Raw genomic sequence first — 27,488 nt, forward strand, 5'->3', positions numbered from 1 at the left:
ACTGTAATTCACAGATCACAAAAGGGGTAACCCTAACAACCCATGCTTCATATTCACATTCAGAATATGAAGCAGATGATAAGTGAGCTTTCAGCATTAGACTCTCCCTCCCTCGCTCCCTTCCTCCCTCTCTCTTTGTCCCTCCCTCTATCCCTCCCTCTGTCCTTCCCTTCCTCTTTCCCTCCTCCCTCCCTTCATTTCTTTCTTCTTCTGTCACTCACAAAGTCAACCTTGTTCTGTGCTCATGAGCAATGCGTATCTGGGTTTGTTATTAAAGTTTCCATGCTAAATACTAAAATACAGATTATATAAAATAACCACCTATTGCTAAACTTTACTGTGACATTATCATGACCTAGATATTAGCTTCTCTTGGTCAGTGTCAGGACATTTTTCCTTCATAACAACTCCATGAGAAAACTATTATGGTTTCTATATCACATCTAAGGTGAATAAACTGAGTGGGGTTAAGGTCATATGACCTTAAGGGGCTGAACAAGGATTCTGTCTTGATAGTTTGAGAGTACAGCCTGCTCTTCTAACCTTTTGCTCTCGACTCCCTCCAGGAATAGACAGAATTTCACGACACCCAAAGGGCAGATTTGAAATTGGCTTCGTTTCTTTTGAAAAGGGCTCAGTACACAGTAACAGGGGCAGCAGGAGTGCTTCCGCATTATCACAGACTTTTCCTGAAAGCGGTTGTCTGACCTTTAAGAAGTGAACCTCTCGGGGTAGTATGTAGTTCATTTGTTAAATGGAAAATTAGCACCAAATAATCCCAGGAATTCCTTGTAGACATGGGAGCTTCTAAAGTCTCAAGGTGGCTGCGTGACAAGGACTTCAGCATTGGAAGTACTTGGTTTCTCAAATTAGCCCAGCAAACAGCTGTCAGTGCACCATAGTGGCTTCCTTCTAAAGCTCTGGCTTGTCATCTTGTCCTTTATTGCTGATGACTGTCTAATAATGCAGTCTACATTGTAATGGGGAGTCTAGGAGTCTGACCTTTGTGCCAACATGTGCATGGTATGCTCCCAGAGCAAAGTCTCAATTCTGAGTCCTTTGTCCTCCTGTGGGCAGCTCTGAGTTGCCTGTGAAACTTGCACTCACATCTAATGCTATCTCTGTGTAGACTCTGGCTGGGAAGGTACTAGACCTGATTAAAAATGTACTTGATTCAGTGGAGTGTTTGAGCTTTGCAGTTTTTTGTTTGCTTCTCTTTCTCTCTCTCTCTCTCTCACCTATTTATTTTTGTATTTAATTTTCATCATTGCTTTCAAACAACATAATCTATATTAGGCTTTTCCTTTTGATCTGAAATCACTTGATCTGTGCATTACACTGTTCAGGGTAATCGTACATTTTGTAGGCATTGATGAGGATGAAGCTTCTACTGGTGGCTTCTAACTCTCCTAAATGTCTCAAGTGCAAAGTCACCCTGGTCTCTTCCAAACTGCCACATCTCAGTGTTTCCTCCTGCAGAACATCAGTCACTCAGCTGGACACCATAAGTTGTCCTTGCCTTCCCTCCTGTGACAAGTACCTGATTATTATCCTTTAAAGAGTTTTCTAATTCATCCACTTCTTCCATTCCTATGAATCCTACTTTGGCTCTTATCACCATTAGTCTTTGCCTAGTTCGGTGGTTCTCAGCCTGTGGTGTGGGACTCCCACAGGTGCTGCATACCAGGCATTTACAATATTGTTCATAAAAGTAGCAAAATTACAGTTACAAAGTAGCAGTGAAGATAATTTGATGTGGAGGATCACCATATCATGGGGAGTGTTTTTAAAAAGGCCCAACATTAGGAAGGTTGAGGACCATTGGTCTAGACGATTTCAGTAATACTGAAAATGCTTCTTTGCTTGATATGAAATTGTCACCTTATATTTAAAATATACAAATAGAAGTTTCTTCGTCACAGGGCAGTGGTGGTGCCTGCTCTAATCCTAGCACTTGGGAGGCAAAGGCAGGCAGATTTCTGAGTTCGAGGCCAGCCTGGTCTACAGAGTGAGTTCCAGGACAGCCAGGCTATACAGAGAAACCCTGTCTCGAAAAACCAAAAGAAAAAAAAAAAGTTCCTTGTGACTCCAGTCCCAGCCCTCCTCAGTGACATTGGTCCTCTCATGTCCAAGTGCACCTCAGCTGATAGCAACACTGCCTGACTTGTCCAAGCCTTTGTCACTCCTTCCTAACCTGTCCCTGGTCTCATCCATTGCTACTTCAAAAACCTATTCTGACTTTGACAGCAACTCATGATTTCTACTGAACTCCCATTGGCCCAGACCATTTCATTTTCCAGTGGCCTACTTTAACAGCTCTCTACATGGTATCTTCTTCCTTACTTCTTTTCTAGAAGTCTCTTCTTTCTCTTCTAAGAGCTTTATGAAGAAAAATCACCCCATTCCCCCATTTAGAATTCTCCAGTGACTTGCCATTGCAGACAACATAAAGCCTGAACTCCATAGACCGGAGCTGCCATGCGTTTGCCCTGCTTACCACACTCTTACCACACTTTAAGTTGGTCAGCCAAGTCTGTGCTGCCTGAAGCCTTTGCACTTGATGTTTCCTCTTCCTTCAAAATTGCTCATGGTTAGCTTCTTCAAACCTGTCAGGGATCTTTTCAGATGCCACCTTGTCAGAGTGGTCCAGCTAACATGGTACCCTCTGCAGAACCACTGACTAGGTAATGACAAATGAAAAACAGGAGCCTACTGGAGAACGTTGTTTCAAATTAGACAAAGCTTACACAGCTTGGAGCCTGTCTGTTAATACTGGTTTGGGCTTCTTGCATATCTGTAGCTGTTTGCAGTTAGTTATGTTCCCCAAAAACCTTTTTTGTAGAGTCCTGCATGTAAGACACTGAGGGATCCTGCCCCCAGTTGATTTTAATTGGTAAATAAAGATGCCGACAGCCAATAGCTAGGCAGGGCAGGCAGAGGCAGGACTTTTAGGATTCTCAGGCTAGGGACAGACAAGAGAAGGAAGAGGCAGATCTGCCATGATGGGAGAAGGAGAAGAAAGACACCATGCTCTAGAAGGTGAAGAACAAAAAGCATAAGTGCTATGTAGGAGACAGGGAAGAGCAGCCTCAAGAGAGTCCCCGAGTGCGTCTATGGCAACAAAGAGGGAATATAGATTTTAATGAGTAATAACTTGGGAATACTAGAAGGAGGTAGATTAGCCACAGGAGACTAGGAGGTGACCCAGCCATTGAGCTGTTTAAAGCATATAAAACTATAAAAGCTTTGCGAACATGTCTTTCATTCAGGAATCCAGAACATTGTGGTGGGTAGCGAAGAATGTGCCACCATTGCCTTGCTGCCACCTGGATTGACTTGAATAACATTCATTGAGTACCGTTGCACATATCCATCAATCTTGGGATGTTGGAATATGCGATGGTTCTTGGTGTGATCTTCTGGTTTCCATGGAACTGTACCATTCTGGTCACCCAGAAACACAAAGCACGCACCCTATCACTGTGCATCCCTACAGCTTGGCATCACCTGTGTTTTTGACAATACATTTTCTAATGGTGGTGGTGGTGGTGGGGATGGATTCTCACTATGGTTGGATTTTTAACTTCTCTGATAATAATGCTACTGAGTGCTGCTTCTTCTACTTGCATGTGTGAACCACGATGAGGATGAGTAGATTTTAATCTCTCCCTTGTCTCCCATTATAAGGAGAAAAGAAAGATGGAACATTAAGAAGAAATCCTGCTTGCCTCTCTGTCTGACAGGTCTGGGAGCAATCTGCTTGCCCAGCCCAATAAAAGGCACTACAGTATGACAGCACAGCATTTCCGCAGGAGAGGGTATAGCAGCATGGATACCTTGCTTACGTTAATATTTCTAATATTTGATTAAGGATATTTTCAAATATGTGAAAATGGGAGAAAAACAGAAAGCCTTATCTCTTGATGTCATCACCCCTCTATGTGATGTCACCATCACACAGAGCAAATGGTGACAACCCACCCCATGTGCATGGGCCTAGCATGTCCTGAATCTCTAATGATCTCCAAGGACAGGTTTGACAGTCTATTCAGTCCTCCAGAATGTTCCTGAAAGCAGTTAACAGGCCAGATAAAACTAGGACATTCAGTTTTTGTTGCACTTTTATTGTGGTAAGAACATAGACTGGGGAATCTACCCTGAAATAGGACTTCACTGTATAGTTGTTAATTAGATGCACGATGCCACAAGCAGCGGATATCCAGGATGTCTGAATGCTGGAAGAGAAGTGAGTTGTTCAATAGTTGCTGTGTCTTTGCTTGTTTGAAATAACTGAGCTGAATATTACTTTTGGGTCCGTCTGTCCTTCTGCCCAAGACTACTTAGGTGTTTAGGGCACATTTGTTTTTTGTTTTCTACATAAGCTCATCATCAGAGAAGACTGATATAGTATCACTTAAGGCATTATACTGTGTTCTTATCTAGATTCTGAAGTTAAATAGTTTTTAAAATTCTGCATGAGTCACATATTGACCTTGGCATTTCCATTTCCATCAGTAAATATGAGCCGTGTTTTCTCCTGTCTGTCATCTTTTATGCAAATCTTTATGGCCAGGACAAAACTCTTCCTTTGGCATTCTCTCAGGAGTGACAATGTTAAATTTTATTTGATTTCTGACTTATCCTCTATCAGATCTTCCAGTGTTTAAACTCACACAGCACAGAGGCTTTCAAAGAAAAAACTATTTAAACCAACTTGCAGGCTGGCTGAGGTATCACTTTCCTGCATATATTTCTGCAACCAAATCTTATAAATTATTTTAAAATAGAGGCTAATAAAGTCTATGTTTGGGGGTCATTTACCTTTTGTTTAATTTTTATAATCACTCCAAGACTTTATCTTCTACCAATAAAACTGTTACAAGCAAGGCAAGAATGTGCAATGCCTCCTAAGATATTTAGTGGAATTCTAATATTGCAACCATAATTTAAAAACCAAGAGCAGGATGTTGGTGTATTATGCCATGCAACCAAGAACTTGTTCATGTAGGTTAGGAGGGTAATTCTGCTAAGAATTTGAAAAATTAATTAAGCAATTTTTTCTCCTTTCATTTGTCTCTTCATACAGAGGAAGAAATTTGTTTTTTGTTTGTTTTTTAGATAAACATTGGAAAAATAAAGTGAATTATAGTAATAAGTTTATAATTCCCCTTAAAAAAGTATTCCATACCTTTTCATTGAGTTAAACAAAGAAGATAATAGCTTCTTAATATGTCTAATAGCTAAAAATATTTTTATTAATTTTATTTTCATATCCTTTTATCCTCTGAGTATGTTAAACTTCACAATTATTTTATTTAAATCATTAAAATGACTTTTAATGATGTCATCTAATAAGTATTTTAGAAAAAGACAGACATAGTCACATTTGGATTCAAGATGAGCTATATAGTTTTTGATGTGAAACGTGTTTAAAATCGTACATCAGAGAGCATGCAAACATGTCTAATAAGGACATGTTGCTATCCCTTGACCATTTACAAATTCCTGTATGATTTCTGGAAAGTCAGTGCACAGCTGTTCCACTTGAGCACAATGGTTTCCACTGTTCTGCTGTGGGGCAGGCCTGGCTGACAGTGACACTGGAAACGGCATACAAACTCTTAATAGGGTCACTTTGCAGTGAACACAAGATCCGAGTATTCCTTTGCAAAGAGAACCTACTATTTCTTCAGATTTGGAGGCTTAGCCATCAGTGGCAAATGAGCTTCCTGACTGCAGCTACTAGCAGTATTCTATGACAGGTGACAACATACGAGTGGTATGTTGCAATCCCTTTACACCCCAGATCACCATGCCCATATCACTTCAGACTATTTTCAGTAGCATGAACACTCAGTCCAGAGAATGACTTTGTGTGAATAATGCTTTTTACTTGGATTTATATGCATATTACTTAAAAATTTAAAATTATTATTTTCATTATTTAAAGTTTATTTCTTTTCATTTTATGTGTATAAGTGCTTTGCCTACACGTGTATCTGTGTACTATGTGCATGTAGTACCCAGAGAGGCCAGAAATAGATGCCAAATCCCCTGAACTGAAGTTACAGGATGTTGTGAGCCTTCATGTGGGTGCTGGGTTGGGAACTCTGATTTTCCACACCAGAAGAAAGTGCTCTAACTGCCAAGCTGTCTCTCCTTTTATTATTTTCAATTACGTGGGGTTTTTGCATGTTTATGTGTGTCTGTATGTGTATGTGTGTGTATAGGTGTGTGTGCATATGGGTACATGCCTGTGAGTCCAGGTACCTGGGGAATCAGAGGCTCTAGATGTTCCTGGAGTTACAGGCAGTACTGGGAATTGAACTCACATTCCTGGAGTTACAGGCAGTGCTGGGAATTGAACTCACCTCCTCTCCAAGAGTAGAGCATGCTTTTATCTTTAAGCACTGAGTAACTCTGCAGTCCCCAAATTCATAACCTTAACAACAGGAGGGTACTGCAAGTCAACAAGTGGAATAAAGACAGAACGATCTATGAAGTGTAGATGTTTTTATTATCATGCTGAAAAGACGGTATTCAGCATCTCTTCAAGCAAGCAGACTCATCCACAGGCAAAAAATATTGACCAAAGATGGGTATGAAGGTAAACTTAAGAAAGTAACATTATGCCCTTCATTTCCTCCAAATAATAAAATCAAATCATATATATTATTTTTTTCAAAAATTCTTTTTTCATACTAAATGTAACCTTAGTATTTGCCCTTGATTTGTATTTGTAAATAATAAATATTTTTATTGGTGACTCTACAGTAAGTGAATGAGTAAATGAAAAACTTTTCAACATGAATTTGGATGTCTTCATTTAAATGAATACAGCTTGCATTGTAACTTAGGAACTTGCGGTGCAGGTTATAGAAAAATCTCTGAAGCCTTCTCAAATGCTTCTGGGTAAGGTGGCACTTTCTTCTCATGTATGCTGCTCTTTCTCTGGCTATTACCTGACCTGCCTTTTAATCTCATCCTAGTATCCTTAGGGATGCCTTAGGAATATTCCTAGGAAACTCACAGGATCAGTTTATGATTGGCACAGCTACTTGCTTCTTTCTTTGATGAACCAGTAGTTCCTGAAGGTACTTGGAAACCAAGCAAATAGACTCTGTAAGAACCTATTTTCTCTGATAAATCATCTTGTACCAAGGAGGCTAATTTATAGGGTCACTCAGCAAGGCAAATAGTAAGCTTTTAGAAGATATATCTCAAGTAAATTAATTTCAAATATTTCCTGTGTTCTAAGTGAAGAGGCCATGATGGTGACTAAGATCCTGGTCTCAATCTCCATAGAGATGGTAACCTAGAACAACACTGTCCAGAAGAAATTCAAGCAATGTTGTTTGCTTTGTTCTGAAAGGTTTCTCAGCTGACAAACAAATTTCTAGGAGAATGTTTTTAACCATATTCACACACTAATACACGCAGAAACCACTATACCACAGCTAAACAGGCTACATCTTGTGCTGGCAACAGAAATTGTCAATGCCCTCCACGTGGTATTTGCATTGAAACCATACAATATGGAAATCTGGGATTCTACACACTTCCATTTTCCCAGAAAGTCTTTGAAGTTGATGTAAATGACTACTTGCATGGTACAGCTGAGTATCTGACACAAGACTAGTAGAAGTAAGAAACCAAATTTATATTAATTTTAATTTCAATAAAAAACCTGAAAACTATAATTATAGTACTATTATTTGCTACTGTAATATGTATATATAAGTACGTGTGTGTGTGCAGCTGCTTGTATTACAAATGCTATCTTCCCAAAACTGCTCACATGAGTGTATACATGTAAGACACTGAGGGATCCTGAACCCAGTTGGTTCTGATTGGTAAATAAAGATGCTGAAAGCCAATGACAGGCCAGGGCAGACAGAGGCAGCTTTTAGGATTTCAGGGCTAGGGACAGACAAGAGAAGGAAAAGGGGAATACACCATGAAGGGAGAAGGAAAAGAAAGATGCCATGCCCGTGCCCTAGAAGGCGTGGGGTAGAGAACATTTCGCCATATAGCAGCCTGGGAAGAGTGACCCCAAGATGGCCCCTGACTGGGTCTAGGGCAGCAAACATAGAATAAAGATTTTAGTAAGTAATAATTTGTCAATATTGGAGGGGTTAGATTAGCCACATGGAGGCTTAAGAAGTGGCCCAACATTGAGTTGATTAGGGCATATCAAAATATAAAGTCTGTGTGTATCTTTCATTTGGGAACACTAAGCATTGGGATGGGTAGCAGGAACCTGTCACTGGGATTTATTAAAGTATTTAATTCTACATGTGTGATACCTATTTTTATTAGAGGCGATAATGGGAATATGATAATATCCAGATTCAGACACTATGTTATTAAATTAATTGAGCCTTTGAAAACATTTTGGAATGGAACTACTCAGTCATTTAAGTGTGCCTGAATGGCATCTATGATATTTCTGCTGAATATTCCTCTCGAGAAGAAAGTGAGAGGGAGTTAACAAACAATAGCAGTTGTTTGTTACAACAAACAATAAACCAGTAGGTAATGATGAAATTTGAGGACTTTTATAAATTTAGGGTTACACATAGGTTTTCTATAATTCTGATGAATTGCCTATGAATCAAGCAGAGGAAGGAGGGGTTTATTTCAGCATATGGTGTGAGGGGATACTTCCATCATGATAGGAGAGGTATCGGGAAGGAGTGTGAGGCAATGGTCACACTGAACTCCTAATCAGGAATCGGGGACAGATAAATGCTGGTGTTCATCTGGCTTCTTCTTTTTCCTTTCTCATTCATTCTGGGCCCTCAGCCTACTGAATGGTACTATTCATTTTTAAGGTAGATCTTCTCTACTCAACAAAACTTTCTGGAAATTCTCTCAAAAGCATAGACATAGCTGTGCCTCCTAAATAGTTCTGAATCCAATAAAGTTGACCAAAATGATTAATCAGCACAAGGCTACCACGTGTTAACTTGATACCCAAATACAATGCTTTAATTCATAAAGTTCTGCACCCCCTACTGTGGGCTTATGATCATCTCATTATATAAAATGCTTTCATTTTAGTTTCAAAAGCTCCCGTTGTTTTTTAACAGTTTCCATAACTGATTAGAAGGCCAATGCATAACATCTCATCTGAGAATCAAAACAAACTTCTTACTTATGTGAGTCCCAATAACAAAAAGTAAAAAAGTAAGCTACACACTTCCAATCTATATTAGCAGAGAACAAATATTTTCATTCTAAAAGCTAAGAATGCAGAATAGGAAGAAAAGATTAAGCCAAAGCAAGACCAAAACTCAACAGGGTAAACACCAATTCTTGAAGCTCCATGTCCAGTATCTGTAGTTTCTGGTGCCATCATCTGGGATACAATAGCCTTGTGTATTCCCAGCTATCCAGATCTTCTGACTCTATCTCACACAGCCTGTTGGTTCTATTATTCAGAAGTGGATTCCTTCAGATGTACCATAATCTTAGGTTCTCCAGGATGTTGAGGTTCCTACTGTATCTTATACCCCACTGTCACCATTCTACACCATGGAATCTCAGAGCTTGCAATCTGGGAGTCAACCCTTATCACACATTACTTGGCTTCAAAAGCTTTCTAGGACAGTGGTGCAAGTCTCCAGCACCCCTCATTCTTGTATTTTGCATTGTTACAAAGCAATGCTTATGTGGGCTATGTTGGTACTTTCTGTTGCCAGTTCAAGATGAAGTCTGTTTTATTTCTACTAGAGCTTTAGCAGCTTCTGTGTGCCTAGTGTCTGAACTTGATAAAACATTTCCAAGGATGTTTTCTCCATCTCAGAACACTTTGATGTCATTCTTATCCCAGGCTCTCTTATTTCAAGTCAACTTGCATTTTTACAATTAGGAGCCTTCAGAGGGTGACATTTCATCCTCAACACACAATACCTTTAATAATTACACCTGACTCTCCAAACATACCTTCTCTGCATCTTCAAACTTTTCCATACCCCTTTCAAATATAAATGTGTATCTTCATGTTTTTCCATTCTACTTTCTGTTCTTTTACTGTAGGACTGGATAAGAGTAATGAGTAGTAACCATTCCACAGATTGCATGCTTCTCTTTACTGAAATTTCCTCTGTTAAATGATGTAGTCTATTGCTTTTGAATTTATCTTCATGAACATTTTTAGGAGATAGGCAGAATGTAGAGGAATTCTTTGCATGCATATAACATGAGTGGGTTCTAGCCCAGTTCCCAATAAAGTCTCTATTTATTCCCTGAGATCTCATGAGCCTTGGCCTCAGCTGTTCACATATTTTTACAATTCTGGTACTCTGAACTCCCACAAGAAGGATTCACTAAGCTTTGCTTATAAAATTCTTAGGCTTTTTTTCATCTCACAGTTTTAAACTTTTTCATACATCTCTTCCAAACCAGTTCTGAAGTCCTATGAATTGTGTGGCCATATTTATCAAAAAAATCAACAGTCCCACTCCTGGTTCCACCTTTCTGTGTTGGTAACTGTGACAAAATGCCTGATAAGGGCAGTCTAAAGAAGGAATAGTTTATTTTGGTTCCTTCACTTTGAAGAAGGAATGCTGGTGGGAGTGTGCGGTGGCTGATAACATTGCATCCATAGTTAGTAAGGACACTGATCATCAGCTGACTTCTTCCTTTCCCAGTTCTTATTAAGTACAAACCCATAAGTGGTCGACACTGGGATTCATTGTTGGTCTTCCATCCTCATTAACTTCATAGCACTTTCCCTCAAAGTCACACCACCAGTATGTACCTTAGGTGAGTCCCAAGGCAGTCAAGTTGGCAATGAAGACTAACCATCATGTGTCATGTCTCGTTAGAATCTTATACAATGTGAGAAAACCTAGAGAATCTGCTTAGAGTAGATGATAAACACTGAGAGCATGATCATGGAGAGCCATTTGTACATCCATGTTCATAGCAGTTTATTTACTGTAACCAAAAACTGAAATGTTCCATGTGAGATAAATAGGTAAATAAAATGCAGTATGTAGGTACAGTAAATAGTATTCAGAAGGAATACTGTAACCTTCAGAAGGAAGGAAATTCTAGTGTATAACATGGATAAAACTTAGAGGCATTAGGAAATAAGCTAATGACACACACATAATAAAGCATTTCATGCATTCATAAAACTTTCATAATGAATTAGCTCATTTTGGACATACAACACCTTATAATATATTTTTTGCATTATATTTTTAATGGTTTACTTATATATTTTTATGTATATGGGTTATCTGTTTGTATGTATGTATCTGTATATATGTTATCTGTTTGCACACCAGAAGAGGATGTTGCATCAATATAGATTGTTCTGAGCCACCATCTGGACACTGGAAACCTACCTCGTCTGGGAGAATAACTCTCTATCCATATTAATACATTTTTTATTTGACAGAGGAAAACAGATGTGTATTCCTTCATCAATTATTGTTTGATTCAATATATATGAAGACTCTAAGTTGTCAAATTTCAGAAAAAGGAAAAAGAACAAGGACATGGTTAGTTCATGAAATCACTTGTTGTGAAGCAAGAGGGCATGAATGTAAATCCCTGCCCCCATGAGGTTGAGAGTGCCTATAATCCAGGGTTAAGGGTAAAGAAAGATGGATCCTGTGAGCTCATTGGCTGGCCAGCCTATCTGGCTCAGCAAGCTTCACATTCAGTTAAGAGAACCCCTCTCTGAAGAGCAAGGTGGAGGTTGATAGACAACTGAGGTCTTTCTCTGGCTGCTGCATGCATAATTATAAGAACCCAAACCTGAAAACTCACATGCAATTAGTGCACACATACACATACACACACACACACACACACACACACACACAGGAAAAATGGTGTTTTATTAGAGCATGGGGAGAGGGGTATTGAGGAATTACAGATTACAGACAAAGTTTCAGATCTGGGCAGTCCTATAGGTAGATGGATATGATGATAGTACAATTTAAATTTATTTAATGAGCTCACCTATCTAAATGTTATGAACAGTTGCAACAATAAACCTTATATCTGTGTACTTTATGATAAGTATAAATATAAATGTAGACTAAAAGTCTTACAGACAATATATATATTTTGCTTCAGTAAGATTTAGTACACCCCTAGGTACCACGAGAGTCAATGAAGCATATTAGATTTAATGTAATTTGTAGTTGCTTATCTGCCCTTCTTGGCTGGTCATTATAAAATGACTAGGACATTAGGTGAGAAAATAACCAATAAAAACAAGAAAAATTGCATTATTTGAGGTCAAAGTTGAATATGGTGTATTCTTTGTTCATCAGTGGCACAGAAAGGTATATGTTTTTAGAGAATATATACTGAATACCTTTAGGGTCTCCCAAGGACTCTGAATATGGATCTGTCCCTATGATGGGCACCACCCCTCTAGGGTCTCTTAAGGGCTTTGTAACATGGATCTGTCTGCACAATGGGCACCTCCTCCACTTTAGAGTTTCTCATTTCTCTCTCAAAAAAAGCTAAGCCTCTTTCGCATTTTCCCAGCTGCCACTACATCATAACCTCACTTAGGGTGAGCAGGCTTCAAGTGCTTTATGTCTCCAGAGAGTCTCACGACTTCTCTGCTCTCCTGAAATCCTCTTATCTGGGGACACTCCCGTAAAATAACAGGATAATTTAAGTGATTGATTTCTGTATCACTCAGCTCCAATGACAGACATTCACTTTAAAAGGTTTTAAGCTATTCATTATGCAAATCTATCATTTACTGTTGATGAAAATGTTTGTGGTCATGTGTATTTTTAAAAGGTTAGCATCTGTTTCTTAGTTAGAAACATAACCTCATTTTTATCCCTGTGGGAAAATCAGTTATAACTTAAGACTCCTGTAGAGGAAGCCTACGGGTCATGGGTATTCTATTTCTCTAGGCAGTTTTCAGCCTTTGTTTCTGCAGATTACACTTTTAACTAACCCAAAATGCATCTTTACCTTGAATGCTCCATGCCAAGGTTCTGTCAGAAGAACATGTATTACATACCCTAGACATCATTACTTTGTTTCATATATGTTATACTATTGGCTGAGAGGCAAATACATACAAGATGCACTTTGGTACATTTTCCTTATAAAAGTCAGCAAGTTCAGCCCGGTTTTCTTGAGAACTGTTTGGTTCCCTGCTGTTTTGAAAAGATGGTTTAGCCTGATAAAGTACATGTTGAATTTATATGCTTTATTTTTATTGTTTTATTTTTATTCCTTAGTTCTATTTTAGACAAGGTTTTGCTATGTAGCCCAGGTTTGCCTCTCATTTGCATTTTTCCCTTTGTCAATTTCTCAAGTGCTGGAATGACTGGTGTGATCCAAGTTTGGTATAAAAGTTTATTTCTGTTTGAGTTACATTTCACTTTAATTGGAAATTACTTGGAGGTTTTATTTATTTTTTTACTTATTTCTTTTAACAGACTACTTAATTTAAAATTAAAGTCCCAAGTAATTTTGATTAGCACAAATTAAGAAACTTCATTCCATTTTCTGAGAACAAGGACTGGATACGTGATTCTCAAGTGTTAACACCGGCAATGCTGTCTCAGTTAGGTAATGTGGCACACGACATCATGCTGACATCTCTCCCATTGTAGCCAAGAACACTTCTCCACGGCCCCCTGAACAAATCATGGTGCAAATCTCAAGGGAATGCAAGTACGTTCTGCTCTGCATGCCACAGTAGCAATCCAAATCAGATGTCAGGCTTGTGTGTATGTTTGTGTGTTCTGTGGATGGTCTTCCCAAGAATGCTTTCATAGACAACTGTGTAGCAGCACATTGCAATTCCTCCCTCATTAACTACTCATCATTTCATGTTTGTTCAATTTGCATAAACACATTCTTTAAATGCAGTGCTCTGCAGTAAAATTTAAGGTATTTACAAAGTAACTCTGCAGAGCTGTGTCATTATTCATTCTCAATCATAAATTAGACTGGCTGGAAAGTGAAGTTTGTTTAAAATTTAGAATTTCCGTGACTTTTTGAACAAACAGTTCAAGTGTAAGTCTTTTATTCTGAGGGTAGGAATATGTATCTAAGAGGCTCTACTTCATTCAACAATAAATACTGTTCTCAAGCTATAAACCCACAGATAGCTGGCTTTTTTTTTTAAATGGGATATATTAACACAGCTCAGAAAATGGTTCATGACAAAAGCAGCTTGAACAAAGCAAGTCTTTTGGCAATGGATTGCCATTGGTGGTCAAAGCAGAAAACGGGTATCTTAGTGCTAGAAGGTGGCTAAACATGAGATTTCGTTTCCAACAATCCTGGCTACTTGGGTTGGGTATAAGTAAAACACAATCCACTTGAGTTAGGTTAGCTGCAGTTCACAAGTCTGGCCTTTAACCTAGTGACCGTGGCTTAATTAGCTTTGCTAAGGGCTGGAGGTGCCTATTACTACTTTAGACCATGAGCACAGCAGTCAACTTTCCTGGTATAAACACTCCCTTTAAAGCTAACATAATACTACCCTCATTACCTTGGTGTGTGAAGGGGCAGAGGGATGATCATAATCAGTTCCCTTCAGATGATGTGGCAAGGAAACTAGGCCCCACTCTTACTGAGCAACCTCTAGTCTTTGATTATGTGGCCACTGGTAGATCTCTCATGCAACAGGGGACCATCTCACTACCATGAACACATGGGCACCAGCAAGTGAACGTTGTGAGTTTTAGAAAACAAAGAGATCATGCAGTTGGGAAGGGTCCATGTTGAGGCAAACTTGAGGGAGTTAAAGAGAGATGGATATTGTTAGCATCCAGAACCTGCCTGCCGCAGATATGTGGGCGGGTCCACAGGCCTGTCGCCAGGGCAACGGCCACCATATTCCCAGAATCCATTGGGTTCAGCTCCCACCTTTACCTGGACTGCTACGTCACGACATATATATATATATATATATATATGGGTACTTTCCTCCATCTTTCTCTCTCTTTTCTTCTCTCTCTCCCCTCTCTCTTCCTGCGCTGCTATCCCCCTACCCCCTTCCAATTAAACCTCTTACACGTGGAACTGCCTGGGCCTGGTGTCTGCAGACACTTCCTGCCGCGACTCAAACCCCATCAGATATGATCAGGTTTCATATGTGTGACATTTTCAATATTACAGGCAAATAAGTGAAAGCATGTATGTTAGGGTAATGAGTTATTTTCAAATTTGATGCTAAGGAATCATGATTAAAATTTTGATTCTTTAAAAGAGAGAATCAAACACAAAAAGGATTCCAAAACACTGAAAGCCAAAAATAAAAGTGGGCTTTAAAAAAATGATAGTTTATTCAGAAGTATATGTATGGCTAGCTCTGAGGGCTCAACGTCAGTCACTGATAAGTTAACCTGGGGCTAGCTAGTTATTCCTTATGTTCTTGAGGGTTTAATTTGATACTGTGTAGGAAAATCACTATAAACCAAGGATAGCATATAGGAAGATCATACCAAAGGTGAAGGTGTTTGAAAATTTTCATTCTTCAAATAACATATAAGAAACAAGACATGCTGTTCACATGTCAGTGATAGATTTTATGGACTACTTGTCTACCTATTTTTGTTGTTATTGTTTTGTTGGGTCCCTCAGCTCCAAGACACCGGAGCTTGCGACCAGAGACTCAACTCATGCCTGCTGTGCCTGAAACAAAGGCTCACTACTCTGAGTTCCGCCTTCGCCTTCGAGGATTCCAGAGGAAACTATGCCTGCTGGCTGGCACATATACAGCCTGAGGACATCTGCTGTTGACCTCCTTCCCCACTGTGAACTGTGACTCCAGCCACTCCCTGGAGCTGAGACCTGCGGGTTGTCCTGAGTCTCCACCTTCAGCCCATCAACCAGCTTCCCTTTGACTTCCCCTTTGACTTTGCTTGGACTCTTCCTGACTCCTCCCGAATTGCTTATGTTATTCAAATGTCATTGTAACCTAGAGATTCAGTTTTGTTCTCTTGTATATAAATGCTGAACCCCCAAAGTAAAGGCGAGAGCCTTGATTGGAAACCCTCAACTTAGCTTCGTGTCCTTTTGTTCTCGAACTCTGTGTTTTAGGTCTCCTTTCTCCCATCAGTCAAGGCAGAACCCGGTTCATGAAACTGCGGGACAGTTTCATTGTTTTTTATTATTTTCTCATAATATTTTTATTGATTCTCTGGAAGTTTCACATCATGCATCTAATCACAATTCCTTCCAAATCCTTCCATGTTTACCACCTCCTTATGACCTCCCCTCCTCCAGAAGAAGAAGAAGAAGAAGAAGAAGAAGAAGAAGGAGGAGGAGGAGGAGGAGGAGGAGGAGGAGGAGAAGAAGAAGAAGAAGAAACAAGTCCGCTTTGTGTTATCTATACTCACTGGAGCATGGTCAAATTCTCAGTGGGCTGCCCCTTAGATAGAGCTGAGCTCTCCTCCCTCACTGCTGCCAGAAGCCGTCTATTGTGGAAAGCTAACTTCAGCATCCCTGACAGACTTTTTAAGAGTCCTCTTCAAGTGGTCTCTTGTTTAGCCTGTGACTTATGGGGGTGGGGTAGGATGAGGGTAGGGGTTGCCACAGAAGCCTTCCAGAAGCCCCTCCCCTCTCAAGTGTGCTTCTGCAGTCATTGATATTACAGCAGAATTAGCCTTCTTGCTCTTTACAGTCAACAGGAACACAGATGATGGGCCTTCACAGACCAGGATCACAAGTCCCCTGCTGCAGCAGGATCTGAGGACCCAAGATAAGGCCCTCAAGATTGCCCAGGTCACAGCTTCCACATGGCCTCATGTGGCAGCACAGCCCATCTGCATCAATATGGCTCCTGGTGGCAGCACAGACTCTGGACATCATCATGGCTTTAGGCTGCAGCACAGACCATAGATATTTGCATGACCCTTGGTGGGGACATGAGCCACAGATAACATCAGGTCTCCCAGCAGGGAGTGGCTGGGCAGGGCAGGGTAGTCATTGGTCTGGCTGGATTGCCCAGCTGCTGTCTCTTCTGGTCCCTCTACTTAATTTTTAAATCCAGAATGTCTATGTATTCAATGTGTGCCAGTGTTTCAAATTGGAATGGTTATTGTCACGTTGGAACCTTCCCAAGGAGCACAAAAGCCCAGTCTAAAGTCAGCAACGAGCGACTGAGCTTGCAAAGCACATGTTCCAGAATTTGCTAGATATATAACAGTAAATGTCACCTTTTAGATAGGTACAGATATAACACCTCTTTATACTTTAAAAAAATTATATGAATGAGTAAACCATGTCTAGCTACAGAGATGGCCTAATGTTATCTATGAAGAGCCTGCAATTCTGTTATGAAATGCATTGTCTCAGGTGTGGCTCCATTCTCTGGCCCTCCAGTGCTACTCTCTACTTAATAGTTAACTGGATTTGAAAGGCAAGAAAATTAGGAACGATATATATTTAACAGATGTCATCCTTGCATCTTAGCAAACCTCTGACATTGCTTTTTCCAATAGTATTTTATGCTATGTTGTCTTTTAATATCAAGAACACCACAACATTGAAACAATCAGTTTTTTTGATAGAAATATTACTCACTCAGTAGAATTTTTTATGTAAAATAAACATGATTTTTTTCTATATCCCTGATGAAAGAGCTGGATTAGTGAAAGAGTCAGGGCAACTGGATGAATAATCGCATCAAGTATTTGACCCTTTTTATTTTGTCCATGTATTCTCACAATACCACACATCCAAATTTAGCTTTGGCTTTTGTGTCTGTGTTGCAAGAATAGGTTCTGTGATTTCAAAGCTAGTGTCAAGGGGCATATACATGCTTTGAGTTGCTTTTCAAAATATGTAGCAGATAATACCAATTTATATTATTCTTGTAAAATTTATTTCTGGCTTAGGCAAAATAGTATCTCACATGAAAGCACAGGCCGGGTTGCAATCAGAAGGCGGACAAGCTCTAAGAATGTCTCACAGTTAAATTTTAAATTACACTTGTTTATTTGTTTATGTATGTGTGGACACCCATGCTACAGTACATGAGTGGAGATCAATGGACGATTTTCAAAAGTCAGCGTTCTCTTTCTACTTTGGTTCTTAGGAATTGAACTCAGATCATTGGACTTACTGGCAAATGACTTTACCCCTGAACTATCATCTCACTGTCTCAGACCTTACGGCTGATGTGTATGATTTTTTTGTGTGTATGTGCATGCATGTGTGTGTGTGCATGTGTGTGTGTCCATCCATGTGCATGCATGTGTGCGTGTGTTCATGGTGCAGAGATGTGAGTTTATGGGTTCTTGCACCAGTGCAGATACTCATGATGAAAAGGACAAAATGATTGTGTTGATCTCAGAAAGCTGCACCATCTTTACCAGGACAGATTCCCTGGAACATTCCCTTAAGAAGTCAGTGTCCATACTTGGGTATGTCCTCTACATATCTCTTTCCACTAAACTTTGTGCTTAAGGTCTATGTCAAAACTGTCCTCAATACTGAAATTCACCCTAAAAATACACAATTTTCAAAGAGCATGATCTATGTTTAAATGACAAAATAGTCCCAATTTTCCCACTGGCAAGCTTGGCTCTATTCCTTAGTCATTCTTGATTTTATTTAATCCTGGACACCAGGCAGGTTGACATACTATAATCACATGGGGCTAGTTACCTCCATTAGTAAGAGGGGTTTCCTCGATGCCCTACTGATTGCTGTCTCCCAACAAAGATGGGTTCACCTTAAAAACGATTTCTACTTCTTGAGAAAATTTTGTTAAGGAGTCCACCCCAACACTGTTAACGATATTCTGCTGTACTTGCGAACAGGAGCATAACTGTCATTAGATAGGCTTCAACCAGCAACTGGTGTTAGGCAGAGCTTGGGGAATTCTGCAGAATGGGAGGGGTAACAGGTTGAAGGAGACAGAGGGGTCAAGGATACCACAAGCAAAGCTTCAGAATCAATCAACCTGGGCCCATAAGGGCCCCTCAGAGTCTGAACCAGCAACTACAGAGCCTACATAAGAGTAACCTCAGCTCTCTGCACATATGGAACAGTTGTGCAACTTAGTCTTCATGTGAGACTTCTAAGAGTGGGAACAGGGGCAGTTTGTGACTCTGTTGATTACCTTGGAGACACTTTGCCCCTACTGGGCTGCCTCTTTTACCCTCAATAGGAGAAGATGCACCCAGTTTTACTGTAAATTGATATGTTAAGGCTGGAGGAGAATAGGGAGGGGAAACTGTGACAAGGACATAAAGTAAACAAGTTAATTAACTAATTAAAAAAAGAAGTTAAACACTTTTTTGAGGAATGGTCAGGATGGCATTGCCATAAAAGCCAGGATTGAAGTCTGAGGTCTATCCAGCCTGCCTTTAAGTTAGTGTATCATCTTGATCACATGGAACTTTTAAATCTATGATTACAGAAAGAACCTAATGAGGCATCTGGAACAATGCTATGGCTAATTAACGTTCTTCCTTTCTGCACTTTCTTTCATGAAGAAGCCAGTAGCACAGCTTTCCTGCAATATTAGAAAAAGGTACACACAGCCTTCCCTCAAGGGCGAGAACAAAGGTGATTACAGCTCTGAAAGACCAGGCACATCCTTGAATTCACACATACATACGTGTGTGTGTGTGTATGCATGTGTGTGTATGTATGTATGTATGCATGCATGTATGTGTGTATATATGCACATATGTATATACACATTTGTATGTATATATATACATACATGCATATATATGTATATATATTTTGTATGCATTATTGGGCTTCAAGAGGCAGAACAAAGACAATGGGAGTGAGTTTTAAAAGGGAAGATGAAAGAGCAATTCTGTTGCCAAAATGTCCTAGATGGATGTTACATTTAGGTAGAGGTGACAAGGAATTCTGGAGCTCTGTTCCCTTTCAGATGAGGGTGCAGACTCTGTCGTCCATTAATCAGGGTAGATTATTGAAATACATATCATCTGAGAACACCCCCCCCCATACACACCCCATACACACACACACCCACACACATATACACACATGTAGCTGGAAGAAGTGTATTAAAAATAACTTATCTTTACATTGGCAGCTCTCAACTACTATAGGGATAAGAAGCTGTCAAAATTTGTGGAGGGGTGGACACAGGTATGTAAGTGAAATTAACATGTCCCATGATCGTCCTCAGATCTGTACCTAGTGGGCTCCAATGTCTTAACATGAATGCTTCTTCAGTGAATGACATTTATCTTCCCCCATGATTTTAAGTGAAAAGCCAAGTGAAAAGCCAAGAAGAGAAAATATGGAACTATAAAAGCTTATTTTGTATTAGTTAGCACATATTGACACCATAATTTATACAATTGCATTGACTCAAGAAACATGCACCTCCAGAAATACAAGCTTATATTTTATAATCATTAATAACGCATTAATAGTTTCTCTCAGATACAAAGATTTTCTAAGTTAAACAGTTAATACAATTTTGAAGAAAACAACACTTGCACAAATGGTTTTCAGAAAAACAACTGAGATTCATAGATGTCTAGAAAATAAGCTGGTTGACAATATCCTTATTTTTAAATAGCTGATTGTAAGACTTTTTGTTATGGAATCATGAAAAATTAAACATCCCATCTCATTTTCTTTTGAATGGAAAAACATAATGACAGGGTTATAATTGATTGATGTGAAAGCTAAAATAAAATCTAAGTCTATTAACTTATTTTAAATTAATTTAATATTGATCAAGTCCAGGATCATAAATGATAAATTTTAATGTGAAAACTCAACTGTGAAGTTACAGCCACATTTTAGAAGTTGGAAATAAAAGCAAAAAATGGAACTGAAGCTAATTAAGTGAAATCTTACCCAGTACTCCTTTCTGTTCTCTTTTCTTCTCTATTCTCCCTGAAATGAGAAGAGAAGTTATGGAGTAGGGTCATGAGAATATGATACTATAATGAAGATGAAAAGTCAGTTTATGATAATGTCAGAGCAGAGCCACTATCTCGCAGTCATGCCTTGAGTGATTTAATAATGAGTGCTCATAGTTGACAAAGAGAAAAAAATGCTTTCAAGTCACCTTTACAAAATAAAATCATAAGCATATAAGAACTGTTCTGTGGGGCTTTAACAATCTGTTAGCAAGAAGGCCGTTTTGATAGCATGACCATTCAGAAACAATGGTTGCTTCCAACTGGGGCTTGTGACATCTAACCATGGAATTCAGAGTACTAGGTTTAGAGTTCCAAGTATAAATTCCCTCCTGAATTGAAGGCCTGAAATCTCATCAGAAAATGGGTGGCTACTCTAACAGCCATGCCACTATTGCACTAGTGGTGACATCTTGCCTGGTAGGTACATAGTGTGTAGCATGTCTAAGAACCAAGTAAGGCTATTGATTAAAGACTGTTTCCCAACAATAAGCCTAACTGGTAATAATTCCTATTAAATCATTAGGGGGGAAAGCTAAATAAAGTAAGACCAACAATGATCAGCACAGCAGAAACAAGGACTGACCAAATAGGAATACAGTAACCTACGTATACCATGCAATTCATTCAGAGGAAATGTTTACAGCTTGCTTTAGGGATATAACCTCCAATAATAGTCTATAGAATTTATCTAGTAGGTAATGAGTGAACTGGGTTATGGTTAATGAGAACGAAAAGTAGTGGTTTCCAGAGGTGATAGGAGTCAAAACAGAGGCCAGAGATTTACAAAAGGTGAGGTTAAAGGCAGGTAGCAAGATCAAGTTTACTCAGATAACTGGGACATGTGGTGATGCTCTTGGGTAAGTGATAGGGTAATGAAATGGGGAATTTTATGTGAATTTACTGAGTTTAAAGTGTATGGGACTAGGAGGTTTAGCAAAGATCAAAACTGAGATTATAGGAGGAGGATATGTTGATCTTCTGCAGATGGTTGAAGTGTAGAATTAGACAGAATGTAAAGGCAGATGATACAGACACATAGTGCAAAGTCAATAACTGAGAATTCATAGCACCACATTTCTGTTGTCTATGGGATCATGAGAACACAGAAGTAGCAGAGATCCTTGGGAAATCAAGGGCAATCTGAGTTGAAAACTAACAGTAAAGTTCTGGGAAGTTTGGGCTAGGGGTTGCAAGAGCATCCAAAGCCGTTAGCTCATTTACATGGTATCTTTGTGGGAGGAGCCAGAAAATAAGGGGGCAATGAGGAAGATTGGGGGGGAGGATGCCAGTTCTCACTCATGGAGGTCTGCAGCTTATAAATTGGTCTGATGGAGCGAGAGCTCTAGCTGACACAAGCCAGTGTTAACGTTAATGAATGGGACACTTCTACAGGCCTCAAGGCTCAGGTAAGGAGCTGTACCCAAGGCTAATGGTGTGAAAGAACACCAAAGTGGAGGCAATAGCACTGCCTTAGCATGAGAGCCATCCCTCCCATAGTCACTTTCTTGTTACCTAGTAACATTTCATGGCTGGAACATTATCAAGGAGTTATATAGCACATCAATGCTATATGTAAATGTTATCCAATAGATTCTTCAAGCCCCTAATGTCTTTAAAAAAACAAAAATACAAGACTCCCCTCCTCCACACGCATGCATTGGAGGATCTCTTTAATTGACACCCTGATTAATCATTCTCATTTAGGCTATTTCCAGAAGACTTGTAGGTCGCAATTTATTTCAATGATTCAAACAGATAAATAGTATGAACAGTCCATTTAAAGGCCTCATTTATTACCAAGTGAGGCATGTTTCCTTTTGAAAGTTTTCTACAGGGTGAGCTACCTCTCCCTATTTGGTTATGCGCTTTGGATGGCTAGGTGCTTCATATGTTTTCATGAACTTTAAAATATTTTTTTTTCTTTTGCAAAGCTTGATTTAGCAAAGTATTTGTAGACTGCGAGGCTCTTGAGAATCCCTAACTTCTATTAGAATGAGTTCTTGGGAATCTCAAGTTGAAAGTGAAGGTGTTTAAGTAGTCCCGGCATCCTCAGTGGCCCATATCTTCCATCCTTTTGACATCCCATTCCTTTTAAATATTTCTCACCACTGAATTAGATAGACTTGTGTAAACAAGGTTTTGTAGAAATAGTGGAGGGTGACCTCCAAGCCTGGGCATAAAACACAAAATTTCCATCTTTCTGTCCCTTGAAATTCTTCCTCTTGTGGAAGCCAGATAATGTACATGAAGATAACTACACAGTCCACTGAAAAGCCCACATGGCACTGGACTGAAGCCTCTTGTCAATATCCAGTGAGCTCACATCAGCAACCATCAGCATCCCAGAGGCACAAACATTATTGTCAGTAGCCATAGTCAGGAACTTAGATAACTCTGGTTCATGCAAGCTCATGGGGCCATGGTGTTAGACTTTGGATGAATAATGTCTCTGATGAGTTTCTATATTTGAACAATTTCCCAGTGGATGGTGCTGTCTGGGAAGGCTATTGATCCTTTAGGGAATGGAGCTTTGCTCAAAGAATGATTGTCAGTGGAAGGCATGGGGGTGGAGATAGGGTTGACTATTGTCTGGCCTCACTTCTTCTTCTCCCACCTCTGAAAAATGATGGGCTAGGCTCATGATCTTTCTGGCATACCTCCTCCACCATAACAGACCAAGGCTTCTCTGGAACAGTCAACTAAAATGAACATTTTCTTACTCAAACGGCTATTTCATCCCAGCAAAAGAAAGGAGTTGGTAGACAAAAACAGCCGTTCACAAGATACCCACAGATACTTGTAAAATAGTAAAAATTTATCATTGTTTAGACCCCAAAAATTATTATGAATGTGCTCAAAGCTTGTGTCAGTTTACCAGGCAAGGTATTACAACCACAGACATGCTAGGTCTGGGTAGCTCTCTTCCTTAAAAGTGAGGAACCAGAAGCTGCATGTTTTCAACGCCGTGGAAATGAAATGAGCCCATGTAAGTGGACAAAATTCTATGAGAGATTGTGATCCAGTGTTTCAGAAGGGAGTGTGAAAGACACATTTGAAGGTTTTACTGAGACTTTAAACAATTTTTGCTCCTGGGTTATACAAAAGAGCTTTGTGAGTGGAGATGCCTATATAAAAGTTACTTAATGATTCTCTCCTGCTAGCAGGTCTATCACAGGGAACAGCAGTTGGATTTGTACTTTTAGTTGTATACACACTAAACTTTAAATTACAAAGATAAAGTACCTAAGACAAATCACATTGACCGAAGGCCGCTAGCCTGTGTGCTTGCACAGAGACGACCTGCTAGCTGTCTTTTCAGTCTCTTTATCTTGCTCTGTGTGGATGATGTAATCTTGTGCTCTCTCAACTTTGGTTTCCAGAGCAAGAAATTAGTCTGCAACCTATATCTTATGATCCAAATTCTACCTAGGTTTGAAGGCTAGTGGAAATCCCAGGCTGTGTGACTTCTGCCACAGTGTATTTCACGTCCATCACAGGTGATTATTCTATTCCAGAGCGATTGAGTCCTGGTGGCTCCTACTCAGACGTCTGAACACAAACCTAAGGCTCTCCAGCAGCTGCCTTTCCCCAGCCTCCACACTATTTCTCTTTAAAGCCTTTCACTATCCTCCTCTCTCACTGCCATCACTGTAGTCATGAACTTGACCTATTTTCCCGAGACCACCTGTTGTATATGAAGGGACTCTTAACTGACTGCACTGCCTTCTCTGCTCTTGTTCCTCTCTGCTGAAGGTTAAAGTCCATGTCCTTTAATAAGATATTTGTGACTGGATGATTTTGCTACCACCTGCGTCCACCCTCCATCCATTAAGTACCATTCATAGTGAGATGTTATGCCTCCCCCAAGAGCTTCCTGGAATGCCCTTCCTTATAATTCCTGACTTTCAAATTCTATGGGGTCAATTCCCATTGACCCCTAGAGCACAGTGCTTGTAACAGTTCTCGGAAGTCCCTTCCTCTTGGGGCTCCCCTAGCTGTTTGCTTATATCACAGGCTCTAAGTCCAGGGCATGGCTAATGCTTAGATGCTGTGAGACCTATTTTTGCCTTCTGATGCTTCCTGCTATGCCTTGAAGACCAGTGCCTGGGATGGCGCTGGCATCCGGGGAGCCCTGTAAGACCCCCACCCCCACTGAAACACTAGAGAACATGAAGCTGATTTTAGTACTGCTCAGATTTAGCAAACACACAATCAGAATATAGCTCTTAGCAGGTATTTATATTACAACTGACAACCTAGAAAACTATTATATTAGAAAAGTGGGTGATAAAGTAACGGAGAGGCTTTCAGAATAATGAGCAGGCATTCTGTCCTACTTACGCTTTATTTTATAACATTCTAGTTTAAAAGCAGCAAACTATGCTTTGCATCTTATTTCTGTGTAAACCGAGATGCAGTTTTCCACCTGTGAGGAATAAAAATGGATCATCAGCTCATAAAAATTGAATTTGCGGGGTAAAATTTTTCTCTTATATGAGAAAATGTACTTAATTGAACACTAAAATTTCAAATTTTATGACTATTTATGTATACCGATCTTTGATGCCATTCAAAGCTTTTTGCATTTGTCTTGTTACACAGAGAAACATTAAATACACATCCATTTACAGTCTATATTCCAGAGCTTTTGTATAGAAGGCTCATGATCACAGTTGACTCTTTGCGATATGTTAGAGCCACAGGCAAATACTGGCACATACAGAGTGTGTCCCCAATAATGAACCGGGCACCTCAGCGACTGTCACCACTCCTAAGGAAAGTGATTTGATGGCATTTGCAGATGACGCATATGCACACACAAGCACAGACATGTTCCCACATATGTGAATAGAGGGGAGAATGTGCCCGTGTATGCAATCATTTCATTCTCTAATGCACTCTCCATCTAAAGTGTCTTCTCTCTCCTCCCTGCTTCCATCTGTGTACAATAAAGTCTGTCATGGAATCTGATCAACCTTCCCTCACTGCACTACCAATTTCTCAGTAGCCAATTCTGAGTTTGCATTTATTCGAAGTCATTTTATCTGCCCTGCTCTGAGAGGTATTATTAATCACATCCTGTTGCTAGGATACCTGAGAATGTTCATTTATGTCCAATGTTTCTTTGGCAAAATGCACTATGAAGAAGGCATAGATTCACAACAAGGAAAATTACTGTGTGCATGTTACTTGTTTTAAAAAAGTGTGTGTGTGTGTGTGTGTGTGTGTATGTGTGTGTGTGTGTGTGTGTATTGCATGTTTTGGAGGGGTAATAACCTCCAGATGCTAAAATGCTAATTATTGTGACCTTGGAATGGCAACTATGTTTCACAGACTATAGTGGGAAACTAGTAATATCTTTGTAGAATCTGTTGTCCACATGCACTTCTGAGCTTAGACAAAGTCAACGAAAGTGAGGTTTTAATCCCATTTATCTAACAGAAATTTGGGGAGGGGAGAGAGTCTGAGATTTACTTATTTCAAATGCTTTGACTAATGGCTAATGTGACTAGGTTAAAGTGCTAGTTGAGTTTATAAGAACCAACTGCAAAACCATGGTCACCGCTATTATCTTAACAATTGTACTGCTTCATCTACAAGAAAATTTATCCTCAGAATATGTATTTGGGTAATCAGAATTAAAAGCACTTCCATCATTATTTTAAAGTAATTTCATTTTTTTTGAGGGGTTGAATGTCAGTGTATGAATATTAGCTAAGCTCAATACCTTGTCTCTTCCCACAGGGACAGCACTGCTTAGCAGAGGGAACGTGGACTCTGAAGTCATAGGACTGACTTCCACCCTAACCATTCTACCTGGGAATTCTGCAGTCCTGATAACAAAGTGCAGCGTGTCTTCTTACATGTTTCTTTTCATGCTCTCTTTAACGAGTGAGAGAGATACCTATGCATACACATGCATGTGTATATCTGGAAAACATTTCTTTACTATCTAATTATCAGTAACTTTTCTCACTCTGATTTCTCAACTGAAAGCAGACACACACACACACACACACACACACACACACCATGGGCTGGCCAGTTCGGGCCTCCCTCAACCCATGGGGGAACAGGGTCCTAGTCAGGTAGACAAGGCGTTGGCGAAGAAATGACAAACAGAAACAGACACAAGGGAGTGCTGTAACTGAATGCCATTTGTACAAAGTAGAAATCAGGCTTATATAGTATACAGAAAACAGGGCAAACTACAGAAGTCACATAGGCAGGAGATGGCTACATCAAGGTCAGTAAAATCAAACAGCCAGGTGCAAGGCGGAGGAGCAGTGGTGTCCTTCTACTTGGGCTAGGTTGTCCTGGCAGCTCCAAGATAAACTCTCAGGGTCTGTCTGAAGCAAGTAGCTGAAGGTCGTATTCTAGCATTCATTGGCTGTAACATAAATAATTAGTGATGGGAGCCCTACAACTTCTAACTTCTCATTGGCAGTAAAACAGTTTTTTTTTGTGTGTGTGTGTGTGTGGGACTGCTCTGATAAAAAGTGCCTAACTGCTATCTCTAACTCTTGAGACACCATGAATGGTAAGACAGCTTTTTAATAAAAATTCCCAGCTAATTACAGCTAAGAAATCTATTAAGATTAT

The 27,488-nt window shown here is 39.7% G+C and overlaps 2 long non-coding RNA genes across 2 annotated transcripts in view; one reads left to right on the forward strand and one right to left on the reverse strand.

Annotated features, from left to right (window-relative positions):
* Nucleotides 1-21,116, reverse strand: part of LOC116086874 — a 109,915-nt gene extending 88,799 nt beyond the window's left edge. The window contains exons 1-2 of the long non-coding RNA XR_004117172.1: nucleotides 21,032-21,116; nucleotides 20,818-20,856 (exon numbers count right to left, since the gene is read on the reverse strand). This is a non-coding gene — a long non-coding RNA (uncharacterized LOC116086874). The remainder of the gene's footprint in view (nucleotides 1-20,817; nucleotides 20,857-21,031) is intronic.
* A 77-nt stretch (nucleotides 21,117-21,193) lies between these two features.
* LOC116086873 lies at nucleotides 21,194-26,845 on the forward strand. Its single transcript, XR_004117171.1, has 2 exons — nucleotides 21,194-21,302; nucleotides 26,631-26,845. It is a non-coding gene; the product is annotated as an uncharacterized LOC116086873 (long non-coding RNA).
* The last annotated feature ends 643 nt before the right edge of the window (nucleotides 26,846-27,488 follow it).

This window comes from Mastomys coucha, unplaced genomic scaffold (genome assembly GCF_008632895.1).
Source record: "Mastomys coucha isolate ucsf_1 unplaced genomic scaffold, UCSF_Mcou_1 pScaffold13, whole genome shotgun sequence".
Taxonomy (NCBI): domain Eukaryota; kingdom Metazoa; phylum Chordata; class Mammalia; order Rodentia; family Muridae; genus Mastomys; species Mastomys coucha.